This window comes from Gobius niger (assembly GCF_951799975.1).
Source record: "Gobius niger genome assembly, chromosome: 5".
Classification (NCBI taxonomy): Eukaryota; Metazoa; Chordata; class Actinopteri; order Gobiiformes; family Gobiidae; genus Gobius; species Gobius niger.
This window is the reverse complement of record NC_136856.1, coordinates 30,580,234-30,599,482: the sequence shown is the minus strand read 5'-3', so window position 1 is coordinate 30,599,482 and position 19,249 is coordinate 30,580,234.

Genomic DNA, 19,249 nt, shown 5'->3' with positions numbered 1-19,249 from the left:
TTTGCTAAGTACAATAGTATATAAAGGATGTATTTTTTCCTGTCCCAACAGAGTGCTTTGAATGAGAGAAGCTCAAACACTAAGCTACCGCCAGGCACTTTTGCTCAAATGGCAATATTTCTTTTCACAATTACAGTAACTTTAACATTTTACGCTGTGACAATCCATGTGTTATCAATGGCGCTCCCGTTACATGTATTGAAGCCTCGACATTTCCACATAATAACTGCATGGACGTGGAACCAAAAGTCATTGCTCTCCAGAGGCTTATTACTTCTACCCTATATGTACATTTTGGCTGCATTAATCACCGACTGGCCATTAATATTCCCCGCTCTGTCTGCGCATAGTCTTGGCTTTGCATATAATATCCCGGCCAAGTGTTAATGTATGTGCCTCATTGAAATGCAAACGCCACACGGCAGCACAACGCGCCCGCGCACCTTTAGCTCAAAACTATGTGTGGCCTTCATGTCAGTGTTCCGTTTCGCGCTCGAATATATCACGCATATGTACCTGCCGGTGCGGGCTCCATACATCAAACAACCCATTTCCGACGACAAATGTTCCCCCAAGCCAACGCAAACACAGCAGGGCTCGTGAGATCATGTTGAGCAATGCTTTCGAGAGCTTCGAGTAGCATTATGCAACATTTTATGAGGATGTTTGAATGTATTTGACCTTGTAGTGACCCAGCCGCTTTATGAGTGGTCAGCATGGCGCCTAACAGTGGTCGCTGGGACGCTCCAGGATCAATTGTCCGGAAGGTTTTCACAGCCGATGGACCCTCTCACCAGTAAACAGTTGACCCTGGTCATTTTTTATTCTTTCCATACTCTGTGGTGTTAAATGTGTTATCAAATTTACAAGATTGCATATAATTGACCGCCTGGGTCTGACATTTGATGTAATGTAAGAGTGTGCCTAAAGTCCCTCCCTTTGCCGATTTCAGACACCAATCACAATCCCCGGGCTGTCACTTTGACCAATCAGACGAGCTTTCCTGTGAACCGACCTGTCAGGTTCCAATCAGGAGGCGAGTGGGAGGGAGCTTGATTGTTTACTTTTGAAAGTTTGTTCTCGCTCTCCTTACATACGTTTGCTAAGTGTGACGTCACGACTTCCGCTTCCGGGTCCTAGCATGCCGGCTAATATGCGCGAAAGAAACCATTAAAAACTCTTTAATGCAACAATCAATTTTTCTGAAACTCTCTGGGGAGTGCCTGAACCTACTTATTTCTCAGACTCATTAGCCAAAAAGCTAAAAAAGTATTATTTACCAAAGTCGGTGCTTCCGGGGTTAGCGTAACTTTTCCGCCGTTAGCATTTATCTCCGCTAAACTGGAAGTAGGAACTTGATTGTCCCGCCTCCTGAAGGTGTACGCTGGTATTGCATCCTTGGACAAGACACTTCACCCACCTTGCCTCCAGTGTCTGTGCACATTAGTGTATGAATTAAAGTGTGAATGGGAGAGTGGATTCTTGCTGTAAAGCGCTTTGAGTGCCTAATGTAGGTAGAAAATCCCTATACAGGTGCTTGTCATATAATTAGGATATCATGAAAAAGTTCATTTATATCTGTAATTCAACTTAAAATGACATGTTATGTGACATATCAAGCCTTTATTTGTTATGATTTTGATGATTGATTGATGATACAGTCAAAATATGCTTATTTTATTTTTTACAAGCTAAGCCATAATAATCAGAATTATAACAAATAAAGGCTCTACATCTCTCTCTTTACATGTAGTGAGTCTATCATATATTAGTTCCACAGTTTAAGTAAATGGACTTTTTCATGATATTCTACTTATATGACGAGCGCCTGTATAAGTTGAGACCATTTACTATTTACTGCTTTTGCACTTTTCGGAAAACATATCCCTAAATCAGTTAACTGCTCCTGGAATCTTATGTTTTCTTTTCCAATTCATTCAGGTTCTTATTCAAACGCCTTATCAAAACACAGTTAAAATAGCTGAAAAGTAGACATTCTTTTGTTGGGTGGTCGAAATTCCGTTTGCAGTTTGGAGAACTGGGAGCAGTGGGCTGTTCTTAATCAGTCAGTGCTTGGGTGCAGTGGAAATCATATCAAAGGGCTCTTATCTGACGTGTTTGGGTGAACATTCATTCTGGGTTATCGTGTTGAACCGTAATATTTCACGTCAGGCTGCTATCGCTTGTTGTTTCCATGTCACCATCGCCACAGTGATGAATCTCTGGGTGAAAAGGGCTCTTCAGACCCGATAGGCCTTTGATGAAGTGGGGTTGAAAAATGGTGGCAATGTCTGACAGTGTGAATACAATGGACGTTAGAGATTTTTAGAAATTCAGTTTGTTATAATGTCAACCGGTTGTCAGCCATCAAAATGCCACAGTGGAACTGGACATGTTAATAATTTCAGTATTTACAAGGGTTTCTGTTCAGCGTGTCAGAGCCATTGACATTATTTTTGCGTTGTTGAGAAGCACATATACAAAATTGATACTTGGGCCGGTAATTATAGTGGAAATGCCATTAGCATGTCATCAAATCCTGAATGTGTTACCCCAATGACAGGTTGTGTTTGTATTTGTTTAACCATTCTTGAACCAATGCTGCAGGGGAATCTTCTTCTCAAGCATGGAGGGATGGAGCTTGACATTGACGAATTGGCGCAAATGTCTTCTTGGAAATTGTCTTAATGTGAAAGAAATGTGAAGAAAAATATTAGTCTATGTGCATAGTCACCAACTTTTATCCTTTAGGCACCAAAGTTGCAAAAAATGTCACCTGTGATTTGACTAAAAACAAAAGGTTCTCATAAAAATAAGTTACCTCCAGAACACCATCAGGGGTTCATCAAGAGCTCTACCTACACAAAATCTGGCCTTAAGGGTTAAGTCATGACCAAAAGGCCAAGATCAAGATGCAAGAAGGCAAAAGCAAAGGCGTGGCCATTCCGCCTTAGCTTCCAGGGTCTGACGGGATCGGCACAGCAAAGCAGGGAAGGGCCTGGTCGGTACTTGGATGGGAGACCGTTTGGTAACACCAGGAAGCCTATCGAATGCAGTGAGTGGTGGGTGGTGGTCGGAGGGGCCGATGGCTCAGACTGGTAGCCCCGCTTCCGTCAGTCCACCCCAGAGCAGCTGTGGCCACAATAGTAGCTTACCACCACCGAGTATGGATAGTAGTATGAGTATGAATAATGCAATGTAAAGCGTCTTTGAGTGTCCAGAAAAGCGCTATATAAAACTGGCGATAAACTGACGATCAGGACATTTTATATATATATACAGCTGTAAAGACAGCTCAAAATTGATCCAAGGATGACTGAGACACATCCTGTTAAGTCTTCAATCTGAGCACCAGACTGTTTAAATGCACACATGATAAAAAGCGATCAACAACACGTGGTGTTTCAAAACGTGTCAACAATGTTGAAAAATTGACTTGAAACGGAAATATTTAGGTATTTGCCTCTTCCCATAACGTTAGTGTTTCTCCAGAGAGGAGAGAGGAGTTAATCAGAAAGCAGAGTGTTACATAAAACGCTGTTATCTCCGTTTTTAGGAAAAAATCTGTGATTTTGATCAAAAACCAGCCTCAGTTTTGCTTAGATTTGTCAGGAACTGAGGCACGGAGAATGTGACTGTTTTCAGAGAGCTTAAAGTCTCGCGTTTCAAACGAGCCATAGCATGTGTCCATAACATAGAATATGCTGTGGTGCTACAAATGTCATGTAAAATGGTCTGGATTGTTGGCACTCAACAGCTAAATCCCCAAAACAGCGCGGCATTCAGTGTGTTAATAATAATTAATAATAATAATTGGACTCTGCACTAATTCACAATTTCGATTGGTTGTTTATTCCGCGTTCAGTGTGTACATATATAACATGTTTTCACCCCGATTATTATGTGCAGCTTTTACAATGTTTTGACATGTTTTAATATATGCATTTACTTCTAATAATACTGTACACAACTGAGCTCAAAAAGAAATGGGAGGAAGTGTGACTTATATACATGACTGCAACAAACAGCACAATGAACCCAGCCAATCCCAGATGTAGCAGACCCACAATGCAACAGTGCTGCACCAGAGCAAACCGGGCCAGTAAAGCACAAACCTCTCTTCAATAAGTGACAGGTCACTACATTCAGTCAGTACCACCATGTATCAAGTTTGGTCATGAAAGTGTGATTTATTTCTTATTTCTGTCCCAACCAATTAGAGGTGCAATGCCTGAAGTATGCCTTTTCCAACCAAGTGAATTTCCCTTCTGTTTTCTTTCACGTGGCAACAAATCAATTAAATGGTAGGAGGATCCAGTGCTCCCTGTGCTGAATTTGCATGATCGGTTACGACTTTCACATCACTTAATGAGTAAGAATGTGTGGAGAGGGAGGGAAGCCTGGGCATCTCTGTTCAGAATGCTCGTCCCGATTAGGAGGTGGGGGTGGTTTTACTTTGTTGGATGGATTCTACCTTTAGATCTATAAAGCATTGGTCTGTACATCTTGTATATAAAAATGATTCAAACAAACACATTATTTAACTCCATTTATATCTCTATTACCTTGTGTTGTTGAATGAATTTCTCACACCGTTAATGAAAACCTTAGTTATGATTTAAAAGCCTCTGACGGGTTTATTTGCCCCGATTGAAGATGTCGTGTGCCGATCTCTCTGTCACAGCACAGTGTTGTTTCATTAAAATTCAGAGACAGTTCTTAATTCAGAGAACCCGGGCCATGAATATCTACGGCAGTAAATTGCTGTTTACCGCAAACTCACGGCGTGCTCTTGGAAATGCCGTACCAAAGAAGTTTACTGTAAACGCATCATTGTATCAACAGCTGCACTGACCTTGTTCATTTCAAAAGACGTAGACCTTTTTCTGTTGCTTATTTTTGTCGTTTGGAGACAAAGTACATGCAGCAGGAAATTATGTGTTTTAGTGTTGTGAGGATTGAAGGATAAATCTGATCGTTGGCAGAAAACTTCCAGCCAAACTACAAGCTGAATGTAAAAAGGGCCAGTGTGTTGTTAGTTTATAAGCTGAAATGTAGATCTGCATTTGTGTCTTGTTGTGATACGCTGAAAGGCGAGTCCCGAAGCTACACCAGTTTTGTACACAGTCCCGTCGCCAGACATCAGTCTTAAGGGGGGCATATGAAATCCATGGGGGGGCACATTTAGTATTACTATAAAGTACACATTTTTCATATGGTATTCGCGTAGCCCTGGCGCACACTGATCATTACATTAAACATAATCAACAGCAAATGCGACCAGACCAACAACAGCTGTAACATGAGTCCTCGTGGAGGAAACGTCAGTACAGTTGCAGGTGGCGTTTCTTCGAGCTGAACGTCCTCATCAACACATCCTTCCACTCAGACTTCAACTTAGGAGTAAGGTCCTTTTCAAAAGCAGATGAATGAGCTGGGCCTTGTGTCTGTGCAGAATACTGCGCCGATGCAACGAAAACACGTTTCTGAGTGTGGAAAACGACCGGACTCTGGGGCTGTAGAACGAGCGCCTGGACACCCCCACACTTGCTCCACCGTTTGTACCATGAATATGGCTCGGTCAGTGCTGTGGCCGCGTCCACTTTTCAGTCTCTCTCAAGCCTTCACTGAAATCTCCAGTGTCTGAGTGTGAAACGCACACTTCAAACATGGGGACTTTTCGGTGGACCTCAGCTCTTTGTAGTAAAATGCACACGAGCACCTGTCACTGCCTTTGCCTCTCACGAGCCGGGACGGGGAAATGAGCATTAAGAGGCCGACATCGTGGACTCTCAGAGCGGAGGATGATTGTTGATACGCCTCTATCATATCAGCTATATTTTAGAGAGAGAGAGAGAGAGAGAGTGGGATGAAGGCCTTCTCGTGGTTATACGGCGTATACCTGCGTATCACGTAGACGACACCACATCTGTGTCTGGGGGGGCACAATCATCTTGGGGGACGGGCACGGCCCCCAATGGCTCGCCCATAGCGACGGGTGTGTTTGTACAAAGTGTGTCCTGTCCACACATAGCAAGGTATCTGACAAAACAAAGATATTTTCCCATCATCCACACAAAACCAGAGTTTTTTGTTGATTAAAACGAAGGTCTCTAAAACCTCCGGCCAAAGTCAAGATTTGGGAATGCTCTGGTTATGCGTTTGAGTGTGGACATGAATAACAGAAGTGTATGGGCGTGCGTCACTGCCGCCGACTAGCTATATATATGCTCTGATGTCACACCCGGAACCTGTGTTTACACCTACAGTATAGTGTTCATCAGAAACAGCATGGAGGACTCAGAACGGCGTTTGTTGTAACGATTGCTCGGGCGCTTTCTGCTCAAGCACTGATTTACGTCGAAGCGCGCAGGTGAAGGAGCACTTAACAGTCAGCTATTTTACGGCAAATAACCGTCCCACATCCGACAGGTTCGCCGAAGACCAACGAAGAACAACGGACTTGGGTCAGACCGGGACGCACTTCTGCTGGGAGAACTTTGAGATGAAGTCGTCCTCCCGGAGGGAACGCTGAGACAAATTGTTATGTGCAAGGACAGACTACAGTCAGCGATCACTGGTCAGTCTGGTCAAGAAAGTTGCTTGCACACTGTACTATTTATCTGACGGAAGATTACGAAATATGGCAGTTTTGTTTGTCAAAGTATACATTATGTTGTCTCACAATTGTCAAGCAGGTCTGTAACTATAACAGTATAAAAAAAATATGAATGTGCTGCAGAAACTTGTGGAGAGATTTAAGGAATAAATGTACAGTACATGACAACACATATCCAGTCAGGTGTGGGGTGCCATGCCATCAATCCGACACCCCTTTAGTCCGACGTCTCATTATTCCGAAAGTTTACCATTGAGCAGAGGTGCCGTTAGTCCGACATCTCTAACCCAGTTGTGTTGTGGATAAGAGAACCATATACAACCACTGGCCCTAACCTTTTAGGTCAGTGGACTCTTGCCTAAACCTTATTTTATTTTCCAACCCCTACTCAATGGGACCTTTTCAGACTAACTGTGTTTTTTTTCTTTGACCTCTGCTGCTGAGCTCTTGGCCAGGCCATCCCTGGTAGGGCTGCACAATATATCAAACTAAATAATTGCATTATTAGGTGATGCAATATCCGTATTGCAAGAATTAACAGCATCATTCATTTAGTTTGAAAACCGCTGGCTCATATCCAAATCCTTTTAGAAAAAATATTTGGAACCCTTTCTAATCTATCTCCCATTATTTCATCAATAGAGGAGATTTTTTTTCTACGCCTCCTCATAATATCCCAAATCAAGTTGCAAATCAGTAAAATCAGCAAAATATTAAAAATGTCTTGACCAATACCGACTACTGACTGTGTCTAGACCAGTGTTAATTTCGTCGACTAAAATATTTTGTCTTAATTTTAGTCAAAGTGATATTTTTGACGACTAAAATTGGACTAAAACTAAATTTAAAGTTTTTCATGAGACTAAAACTATGACTAAAATGTCCAGATATTTTAGTCGACTAAAATAAGACAAATGAAAATGAAGAGGAGAGACTAAAATCATCCAAACTTCTATTGACCGTCTGAAAAAGCCTCAGATCATGTAAATTCACTGCCAAAGGATCAGCTCTGAGCTTTGTTCATGTGGGAGAAGATCCATGAAGCCGAGGAACAAGATTAAATATGATTATAATGAATATTATCAATGCAAAGTCGACTAAATTCGTCTTAAATTTAGTCGACTAAAATTACTTGCAATTTTAGTCGACTAAAACTAGACTAAAATTGAAGATATTTTTTTGACTAAAACTAGACTAAAATCGAATTACGTTTTCGTCAAGAGACTAAAACTAAAACTAAACAAAAATATGTAATTAACACTGGTCTAGACTTTGCTTTACATATAGCATTCAGCATAACTATACAACAGCAGTACTTATCTCATCTCAACATGGAAGGTACAGCATCATCATCACAGTATGACCAAATAAATGCTAACTTAGTTTTAGGTGTATCTTTAGGCCCGAGCGGCCTGCCGTCGCAAGGGCCTATTGTAATCGTAATCACAGCGCAGTGCGCGCAGCGCACTGAACCTAAGTGCGCGGAGCGCACAAAAACAGCGCGAAGCGCTGTCCCCATGTCAACCGTAAACTCACCGTGTAAAACAGTGACAGCCCACACCGGAGGTGTGGGCCCTTTATACTTATTATTGCATTAAAATGAATGGGGGTATATAGTGTGAATGGGGGTATATAGTGGATGACGAGCGCGAAGCGCTCGTCATCCACCCAGGACCCCCACGGGTGCGTGCGGTTCGTTGAAAGCTTTCCAAAAATGTATATTATGATATCGTCGCGAAAGCGACGATATTGTTTTTGTAAAAAATATTATTAGGCCCGAGCGGCCTGCCGTCGCAAGGGCCTATTGTAATCGCAATCACAGCGCAGTGCGCGCAGCGCACTGAACCTAAGTGCGCGGAGCGCACAAAAACAGCGCGAAGCGCTGTCCCCATGTCAACCGTAAACTCACCATGTAAAACAGTGACAGCCCACACCGGAGGTGTGGGCCCTTTATACTTATTATTGCATTAAAATGAATGGGGGTATATAGTGTGAATGGGGGTATATAGTGGATGACGAGCGCGAAGCGCTCGTCATCCACCCAGGAACCCCACGGGTGCGTGCGGATCGTTGAAAGCTTTCCAAAAATGTATAATATGATATCGTCGCGAAAGCGACGATATTGTTTTTCTCGAAAATATTATTATTAGGCCCGAGCGGCCTGCCGTCGCAAGGGCCTATTGTAATCGCAATCACAGCGCAGTGCGCGCAGCGCACTGAACCTAAGTGCGCGGAGCGCACAAAAACAGCGCGAAGCGCTGTCCCCATGTCAACCGTAAACTCACCATGTAAAACAGTAAAGCCCACACCGGAGGTGTGGGCCCTTTATACTTATTATTGCATTAAAATGAATGGGGGTATATAGTGTGAATGGGGGTATATAGTGGATGACGAGCGCGAAGCGCTCGTCATCCACCCAGGAACCACACGGGTGCGTGCGGATCGCTTAGAGCTTTCCAAAAATGTATAATATGATATCGTCGCGAAAGCGACGATATTGTTTTTCTCGGAAATATTATTATTCTTTCTTTCTTTCTTCTTTCTTTCTTTCTTCTGCTCTTTGAGCAGGAATTTGACCCCCTGAACATAGTCGAAAACTCACCAAACTTTGCCCAAAATTCAGGTCCGGCGAAAAATTAATTAAAATGTGTGTTTAATATTGGGGAAAAAAAAAATGGCGCGACAGCGCCACCTACAAAAATCGAAATACATTACGCCAATGGGGGAGGGGCCGACGTAAACTTTGTCGTAGAGCGACGAGATTCGGTACAGATATTCGTCATGTGACGACAAAAAAAAAACATTATTGTGGCCACGCCCCCTGACAAACCGGAAGTCCGCCATTTTGACAGGAAGTCCGGGGAATGCTGAGTCAGCGTTTTTGCTTACTTCGCATTTTAACGAACTCCTCCTAGGGCGTTTCACCAAATGAGCTCAAAATCGCTCCAGCTCATCTCGAGATGTGGGGCATCAAAAGTTATCCAAATTTTTTGGCTAAGTTTTACGGTTTGTTTGCGGCGAAGCCGCAATCTTTCCGAAGTATTTTGCGATTCATCAAAAACTAAAAATCGCTCCCATTCGCACAAACAAACTCTGATTAAAAATCGGAAATATACATTTTATTGACCTTTCACCCCTGGACAAAACAAATGCAACAAAGTGACATTGGGCGCGATAGCGCCCCCTCCAGGTGCAGAAGAAAAAATGCATTATGGGAAAAAAATTAGTTTCTCGGAAATGGATGAAATTTGGCACAAAAATAGTTGATGGCGTCCCGATCCAAAAAGCCAATGAGACCCATATCGTATTTTGTACGGTGTTGCCATGGTGACGCCCGGGGCTCCCCATGTTATTGTAATGGGGCTGACACATGAATCTCACATTATGCAACATTACAGCGCGTTAGCGCCCCCTGTCAGGAGCGTGTGGACAGTGGTCATTGAAATACGGCCCGTCAGGGCCGTCTGATGCTAATTGTGAAATTAAAAAGTTTATGGGCGCGCTAGCGCCCTCTGCAGGCTGGAGCCATTATTCACATTGAGAGGCTAAAAATGTTGTTTTGATGTTTACTGACAACGATTAATGGCACATCAGGGCAATAAAATGCAGTGTGGCACCCTTGGTATGGTTATGGCACGGCAATAGAGGCGCTAAAGGAGGCACGGCCCGCGAGGGCCGTTCGATGCCGCTTGCGGCTTTAATTAGGCCCGAGCGGCCTGCCGTCGCAAGGGCCTATTGTAATCGTAATCACAGCGCAGTGCGCGCAGCGCACTGAACCTAAGTGCGCGGAGCGCACAAAAACAGCGCGAAGCGCTGTCCCCATGTCAACCGTAAACTCACCATGTAAAACAGTGAAGCCCACACCGGAGGTGTGGGCCCTTTATACTTATTATTGCTTTAAAATGAATGGGGGTATATAGTGTGAATGGGGGTATATAGTGGATGACGAGCGCGAAGCGCTCGTCATCCACCCAGGAACCCCACGGGTGCGTGCGGATCGTTGAAAGCCTTCCAAAAATGTATAATATGATATCGTCGCGAAAGCGACGATATTGTTTTTCTCGGAAATATTATTATTCTTTCTTCTTCTTCTTCTTCTTCTTCTGCTCTTTGAGCAGGAATTTGACCCCCTGAACATAGTCGAAAACTCACCAAACTTTGCCCAAAATTCAGGTCCGGCGAAAAATTAATTAAAATGTGTGTTTCATATTGGGGGAAAAAAAAATGGCGCAACAGCGCCACCTACAAAAATCAAAATACATTGCGCCAATGGGGGAGGGGCCGAAGTAAACTTTGTCGTAGAGCGACGAGATTCGGTACAGATATTCGTCATGTGACGACAAAAAAAAAATATTATTGTGGCCACGCCCCCTGACAAACCGGAAGTCCGCCATTTTGACAGGAAGCCCGGAGAATGCTGAGTCAGCGTTTTCGCTGACGTCGCATTTTAACGAACTCCTCCTAGGGCGTTTGACCAAATGAGCTCAAAATCGCTCCAGCTCATCTCGAGATGTGGGGCATCAAAAGTTATCCAAATTTTTTGGCTAAGTTTTACGGTTTGTTTGCGGCGAAGCCGCAATCTTTCCGAAGTATTTTGCGATTCATCAAAAACTAAAAATCGCTCCCATTCGCACAAACAAACTCCGATTAAAAAACGGAAATATACATTTTTTTGACCTTTCACCCCTGGACACAACAAATGTGAAAAATTTACACTGGGCGCGATAGCGCCCCCTCCAGGTACAGAAGAAAAAATGCATTGTGGGAAAAAAATTAGTTTGTCGGAAATGGATGAAATTCGGCACAAAAATAGTTGATGGCATCCCGATCCAAAAAGCCAATGAGACCCATATCGTATTTTGTACGGTGTTGCCATGGTGAATCAAAATACATTGCGTCTCTGGAGGCGGGGCCAACGTCAACTTTGTCGCAGAGTGACGAGATTCGGTACAGATATTCGTCTTGTGACGACAAACAAAAAATATTATTGTGGCCACGCCCCCTGACAAACCGGAAGTCCGCCATTTTGACTGGAAGCCTGGAGAATGCTGAGTCATGGTTTTCGCTGACGTCGCATTTTAACGAACTCCTCCTAGGGCGTTTCACCAAATGAGCTCAGATTCACTCCAGCTCATCTCCAGATGTGGGGCATCAAAAGTTATCAAAATTTTTTTGCTAACTTTTACGGTTTGTTTGCGGCGAAGCCGCAATCTTTACGAAGAATTTTGCGATTCATCGTAAATTAAAAATCGCTCCCATTCGCACAAACAAACTCCGATTTAAAATCGGAAATATACATTTTGTTGACCTGTCACCCCTGGACGCAACAAATGTGAAAAAGTGACATTGGGTGCAATAGCGCCCCCTCCAGGTCCAGAAGAAAAAATGCATTATGGGAAAAAAATTAGTTTGTCGGAAATGGATGAAATTCGGTACAAAAATAGATGATGGCATCCCGATCCAAAAAGCCAATGGGACCCATACCGTATTTTTTATAGTGTTGCCATGGTGACGCCCGGGGGCCCCCATGTAATTCCAGATGGGCTGACACATAAATTTCACATTATACAACATTACAGCGCGTTAGCGCCCTCTGTCAGGAGCTTGTGGACAGTGGTCATGGAAGTATGGCCCGTTAGGGCCGTCTGATGCTAATTGTGAAATTAAAAAGATTACGGGCACGCTAGCGCCCTCTGCAGGCTGGAGTCATTATTCACATGAGAGGCTAAAAATGTTGTTTTGATGTTTACTGACAAAGATTAATGGCACATCGGGGCAATAAAATGCAGTGTGGCAACGCTGGCGCCCTTGGTATGGTTGTGGCACGGATAGATAGAGGCGCTAAAGGAGGCACGGCCCGCGAGGGCCGTTCGATGCCGCTTGCGGCTTTAATTACACTTTCTTCTTTCTTCTTCTTCTTCTGCTCTTTGAGCAGGAATTTGACCCCCTGAACATAGTCGAAAACTCACCAAACTTTGCCCAAAATTCAGGTCCGGCGAAAAATTAATTAAAATGTGTGTTTCATGTTGGGGGAAAAAAAAATGGCGCGACAGCGCCACCTACAAAAGTGAAAATACATTACGCCAATGGGGGAGGGGCCGACGTAAACTTTGTCGTAGAGCGACGAGATTCGGTACAGATATTCGTCATGTGACGACAAAAAAAAAATATTATAGTGGCCACGCCCCCTCACAAACCGGAAGTCCGCCATTTTGACAGGAAGCCCGGAGAATGCTGAGTCAGCGTTTTCGCTGATGTCGTATTTTAACGAACTCCTCCTAGGGCGTTTGACAAAATGAGCTCAAAATCGCTCCAGCTCATCTCGAGATGTGGGGCATCAAAAGTTATCCAAATTTTTTGGCTAAGTTTTACGGTTTGTTTGCGGCGAAGCCGCAATCTTTCCGAAGTATTTTGCGATTCATCAAAAACTAAAAATCGCTCCCATTCGCACAAACAAACTCCGATTAAAAATCGTAAATATACATTTTATTGACCTTTCACCCCTGGACGCAGCAAATGCGAATTAGTAACATTGGGCGCGATAGCGCCCCCTCCAGGTGCAGAAGAAAAAATGCATTATGGGAAAAAAATTAGTTTGTCGGAAATGGATGAAATTCGGTACAAAAATAGTTGACGGCATCCCGATCCAAAAAGCCAATGAGACCCATATCGTATTTTGTACGGTGTTGCCATGGTGATTCAAAATACATTGCGTCGATGGAGGCGGGGCCAACGCCAACTTTGTCGTAGAGCAACGAAATTCGGTACAGACATTCGTCATGTGACGACAAACAAAACATATTATTGTGGCCACGCCCCCTGACAAACCGGAAGTCCGCCATTTTGACAGGAAGTCTGGAGAATGCTGAGTCAGCGTTTTCGCTGACGTCGCATTTTAACGAACTCCTCCTAGGGCGTTTGACCAAATAAGCTCTAAATCGCTCCAGCTCATCTCGAGATGTGGGGCATCAAAACTTATCCAAATTTTTTGGCTAACTTTTATGGTTTGTTTGCGGCGAAGCCGCAATCTTTACGAAGTATTTTGCGATTCATCAGAAACTAAAAATTGCTCCCATTTGCGCAAACAAACTCCGATTAAAAATCGGAAATATACATTTTTTTGACCTTTCACCCCTGGACACAACAAATGTGAAAAAGTGACACTGGGCGCGGTAGCGCCCCCTCCAGGTGCAGAAGAAAAATTGCATTATGGGAAAAAAATTTGTTTGTCGGAAATGGATGAAATTCGGCACACAAATAGTTGATGGCGTTCCGATCCAAAAAGCTAATGAGACGCATATCGTACTTCGTACGGTGTTGCCATGGTGACGTCCGGGGCCCCCCATGTTATTGTAATGGGGCTGACACATAAATGTCACCTTATGCAACATTACAGCGCGTTAGCGCCCCCCTGTCAGGAGCTTGTGGACAGTGGTCATGGAAGTACTGCCCGTTAGGGCCGTCTGATGCTAATTGTGAAATTAAAAAGATTACAGGCGCGCTAGCGCCCTCTGCAGGCTGGAGCCATTATTCACATGGAGAGGCTAAAAATGTATTTTTGATGTTTACTGACCAAGATTAATGGCACATCAGGACATTAAAATGCAGTGTGGCAAAGCTGGCGCCCTTGGTAGGGTTGTGGCACGGATAGATAGAGGCGCTAAAGGAGGCACGGCCCGCGAGGGCCGTTCGATGCCGCTTGCGGCTTTAATTCTTTCTTCTTTCTTCTTCCGTCTTCTTTCTTCTTTCTTCTGCTCTTTGAGCAGGAATTTGACCCCCTGAACATAGTCGAAAACTCACCAAACTTTGCCCAAAATTCAGGTCCGGTGAAAAATTAATTAAAATGTGTGTTTCATATTGGGGAAAAAAAAAATGGCGCGACAGCGCCACCTACAAAAGTCAAAATACATTACGCCAATGGGGGAGGGGCCGAAGTAAACTTTGTCGTAGAGCGACGAGATTCGGTACAGATATTCGTCATGTGACGACAAAAAAAAAATATTATTGTGGCCACGCCCCCTGACAAACCGGAAGTCCGCCATTTTGAAAGGAAGACCGGAGAATGCTGAGTCAGCGTTTTCGCTGACTTCGCATTTTAACGAACTCCTCCTAGGGCGTTTCACCAAATGAGCTCAAAATCGCTCCAGCTCATCTCGAGATGTGGGGCATCAAAAGTTATCCAAATTTTTCGGCTAAGTTTTACGGTTTGTTTGCGGCGAAGCCGCAACCTTTCCGAAGTATTTTGCGATTCATCAAAAACTAAAAATCGCTCCCATTCGCACAAACAAACTCTGATTAAAAATCGGAAATATACATTTTATTGACCTTTCCCCCTTGGACGCAGCAAATGCGAATTAGTAACATTGGGCGCGATAGCGCCCCCTCCAGGTGCAGAAGAAAAAATGCATTATGGGAAAAAAATTAGTTTGTCGGAAATGGATGAAATTCGGTACAAAAATAGTTGATGGCATCCCGATCCAAAAAGCCAATGAGACCCATATCGTATTTTGTACGGTGTTGCCATGGTGAATCAAAATACATTGCGTCTATGGAGGCGGGACCAACCGGGGCCAACGTCAACTTTGTCGTAGAGCGACGAGATTCGGTACAGATATTCGTCATGTGACGACAAACAAAAAATATTATTGTGGCCACGCCCCTTGACAAACCGGAAGTCCGCCATTTTGAAAGGAAGACCGGAGAATGCTGAGTCAGCGTTTTCGCTGACTTCGCATTTTAACGAACTCCTTCGAGGGCGTTTCACCAAATTAGCTCAAAATCGCTCCAGCTCATCTCGAGATGTGGGGCATCAAAAGTTATCCACATTTTTTGGCTAAGTTTTACGGTTTGTTTGCGGCGAAGCCGCAATCTTTACGAAGAATTTTGCGATTCATCAAAGACCCATTCGCACAAACAAAATCCGATTATAAATCGGAAATATACATTTTATTGACCTTTCACCCCTGGACACAGCAAATGTGAAAAAGTGCCATTGGGCGCGATAGCGCCCCCTATAGGTGCGGAAGAAAAATTGCATTATGGGAAAAAAATTAGTTTCTCCGAAATGGATGAAATTCGGTACAAAAATAGTTGATGGTACCGTAATTTGTAGGGTTTTGCCATGGGAACGACCGGGAACCCCCATGTTACTCCAATGGGGCTGACACATAAATCTCACATTATACAACATTACAGCGCATTAGCGCCCTCTGTCAAGAGCTTGTGGACAGTGGTCATGGAAGTGCGGCTGGGGGGATATGAGCAAACCCACCCCAGCCCGCCGCCACTGCCCGCGGGCAACGCCAGAAAAAAGGAGAGTCCAGCCTCTCTCCAGGAGTTGGGATCCGGAACCCAAGCTGTGCGTGGAGGTGAGCCCGACTATATCTAGCCGGTATCTCTCAACCTTCCGCACAAGCTCAGGCTCCAGCGAAGTGACGTTCCATGTCTCGAACGCCAGAAGCTGCGCATGTGGACCAGGTCGTCGAGGTACCTGCCTCTGACTGCCACCCAGTCCTCTCCGCACCCGACCCCTACGGATCCCTCTGTGGGTGGTGGGTCGTCCCTTTCGGGCTGTGCCCGTCACCTCGGACCTGTTTGCCATGGGAGACCCTACCAGGGGCATAAAGCCCTAGACAACATAGCTCCTCGGATCATTCGGGCACTCAAACAACCCCACCACGTTAAGGTCGCAGTTCACGGGGTAAATGTCACATTATACACAATCACAGCGTGTTAGCGCCCTCTGTCAGCAGCGTGTGGAATGGAAGTACGGCCCGTTGGGGCCGTCCGATGCTGCTTGTGAATTATGAAAGATTTGGGGCTTGCTTGCGCCCTCTGCTGGTCATAAATGTCCCATTGTACAAAATTACAGTGCATTGGCGCCCTCTGTTAGGTGCATTTGGACAGCGGACATGGAAGTACAAATTCCATTGTGAAATTAAAAAGATTTTGGGCATGCTAGCGCCCTCTGTGGGTTGGAGCTGGAGAGGCTAAAATGTTACCTGAGAAAGGTAGAATGCACTGTCCCCCATTCATACGTAATCTCATCGTCTCAAACAGTAACCAAACATAATATGTTTGGTTATTGTTATTGCTGGAAAGTGCCACACATCACATTGAGCTTATTATTTATTTTTTACAATAAAAAACAACTTCTTTGAACATTTAAGGGAAAATACATTGACCTAATTTCATACATGTTGACAGAAAATCCTGAACATTGTGACAGATTTTAGCCAAAATGAGAAAGTCATGTGACGCTAGTTCATGTGCTGAGAGAGAAGACGCTGGACCTTGGGACAAGTTTTGTTTCATATGGATAGGTCCAGCCATAAACCATAGTAATCATGGTTACCACAATAAAATTCGTAACTGTGCCACCTTGATTTTAAATTGTAGGCCGTTTTTTGTGACATCATGAGAACACAACCTAATGATGCATTTTTTTTTATAAGTAGAAAAGAAGACTGATCTTTATACAAAGGAACCATAGACCAGAACACTGATGGAGCTCACTAAAGTGCACTCAGTCTCTACCCCGTTCATCCCAATACCATAAGAAATAATCATAAACAGAAGTTAATTTTCAAAGTAAACCTTCAGTTGAAAAAGGATTAAAAGCACAACTGTTATTGCACTTTGCGCCATGTTTCCACTGATCGTGGGTAAACCTGTTCTGCAGCCTGTTTGTGTGCGCCCTGGGAGTTTGGAGTCTGCCTGAGGAGAGAGTGGTGAAGAGGCAGTTTCCTGGGTGTGTGGGATCCTGCACTATGTTGGCTGCACGTGTGAGCAGTCAAGTGGCGTAGATGTCATCCAGGTTTGGCAGAGAGGAGCCCAAGATCCTGTCTGCTGTTCTTATCACACACTGCAGGTCCTTCTCAGCAGCAGCGCAGCTCACATACCATAATATGCAGTTGTATGGTATGTTGGTATGCTTTCTATGGTAGTGATAGAAGGTGACGAGCTACTTCTGAGGGAGCCCGTTCCTCAGCAGGGTCTAAAGGAAGAATAACCTCTGCTGAGCTAGCTTAAAGGAGCTGTACCTGATTTTTTTCTAGTTATTGGATGAAAGTTGTTTAAACTCAGTTGTTGGTGGGGGGAAAAAGACACTTTCCATCTAATTAAAGCAATTGCAACAATTTCATGAACCTGCAGGCAGGTTTTCCTGCATTTTAGTGAAAGTGATCCTGAAAAGTGCCCCTGCAAGTTGTGAAAAGTGCCGATTTCCTCTTTGATTATTTGAAATAAAAATATCAGGTATAGGGACTTTAATAATGCAGGTGTTTACGCTCCATGTCAGGTCCTCACTGATCTGCACACCCAAAAACCTGAAGTTTGAGACCCTCTCTACCTCCACCCCATCAGTCCACAGACCACTGTGAGGTGTTTTCCTGTTTGTCCGAAAATCAATTATGACCTCTTGTTTTCTTTGTGTTCAGAAGTTGCAGCTAAAATGGCAGGAAACACAATAAAGACCTGACAGTGTTTGACCATTTAATAAAAACATGTGGCATGTATCTGAAACACTAAACCTGCTCTTCATGTCTGTGAATTCTTTCATCTGAATTGCTAAATGGACAATTGGTGCACTATTTTAATGCTGCCTTTGTAGTTTGTCATAATAAAATTTCTACACCAGAAAAATGACCAAGCCTTGAATGTAAGCAAAATCAATGACAAGTGTAACAAAACATTTATTGAGTTGAATACTTCTTTAAATTGACATTGACAAATCATTTATACACATGTTTCAAACAATAGCAACTCTCGCTTAAAATACAAACACAAAACATTTTCAATTTCTGTCACATTATTAAAACATGAATACTTTTAAAAAAGCTTGTGAATATATTCAAACCTATTTACATCATACACAACAACAAAAAATGAGGATCAATCAGTGAAAACCTCATTATAGTTTAATTTAATATGATCTGAACCACTCTTGGTCTGGCCTGTCACCTAGAACCTGTTTGCCCTGGGAGTCCCTACAGAGGCATAAAGCCCCTCACAACATAGCTCCTAGGATCCTTCAGGCGCTCAAACCTCTCCACCACGATAAGGTGGTGATTCAAGGAGAGGAAAATTTATTAACATTATTAGTGTCATTACAATCGAATACATGATTTACATTATGTTATCAATAATACATTATAAAATACATAACATTACATAAATTACATAAAAATACACAATATAAATACAATACATACATTATTAATTGGCATATATACATTACATAATTAATTTATCATTCGAGGGACCCTTTGAACCAGTCAGAATGGTTCAAGACCAGAGACAACAAACCTTACAGTATGTGTGCACGCATCACTGTAAGGTACAACAAACAATAAAGCCAAAATTAAATCAACAGTAGCAACTATTACAACTGAAAGCCCTAAAACTACAACGCCTAAATCAGCAAACACATGATCCAAAGCTAAGCAGTCTCTTCACAGACAGGTTGTTTGTTCACCTGCTTTACAAGTTTGGTTTTCCTCAGAAACCTCCCTCTTCACATGATGTCACTGTGTAAAGGCTTGTAGTCTTCAAATGTACTTTTGTCAGACAAAATGGGAAAACTTTAACTGCATGGTCACAGATAAGTTTCCCCAGTCTGACAAAATGACA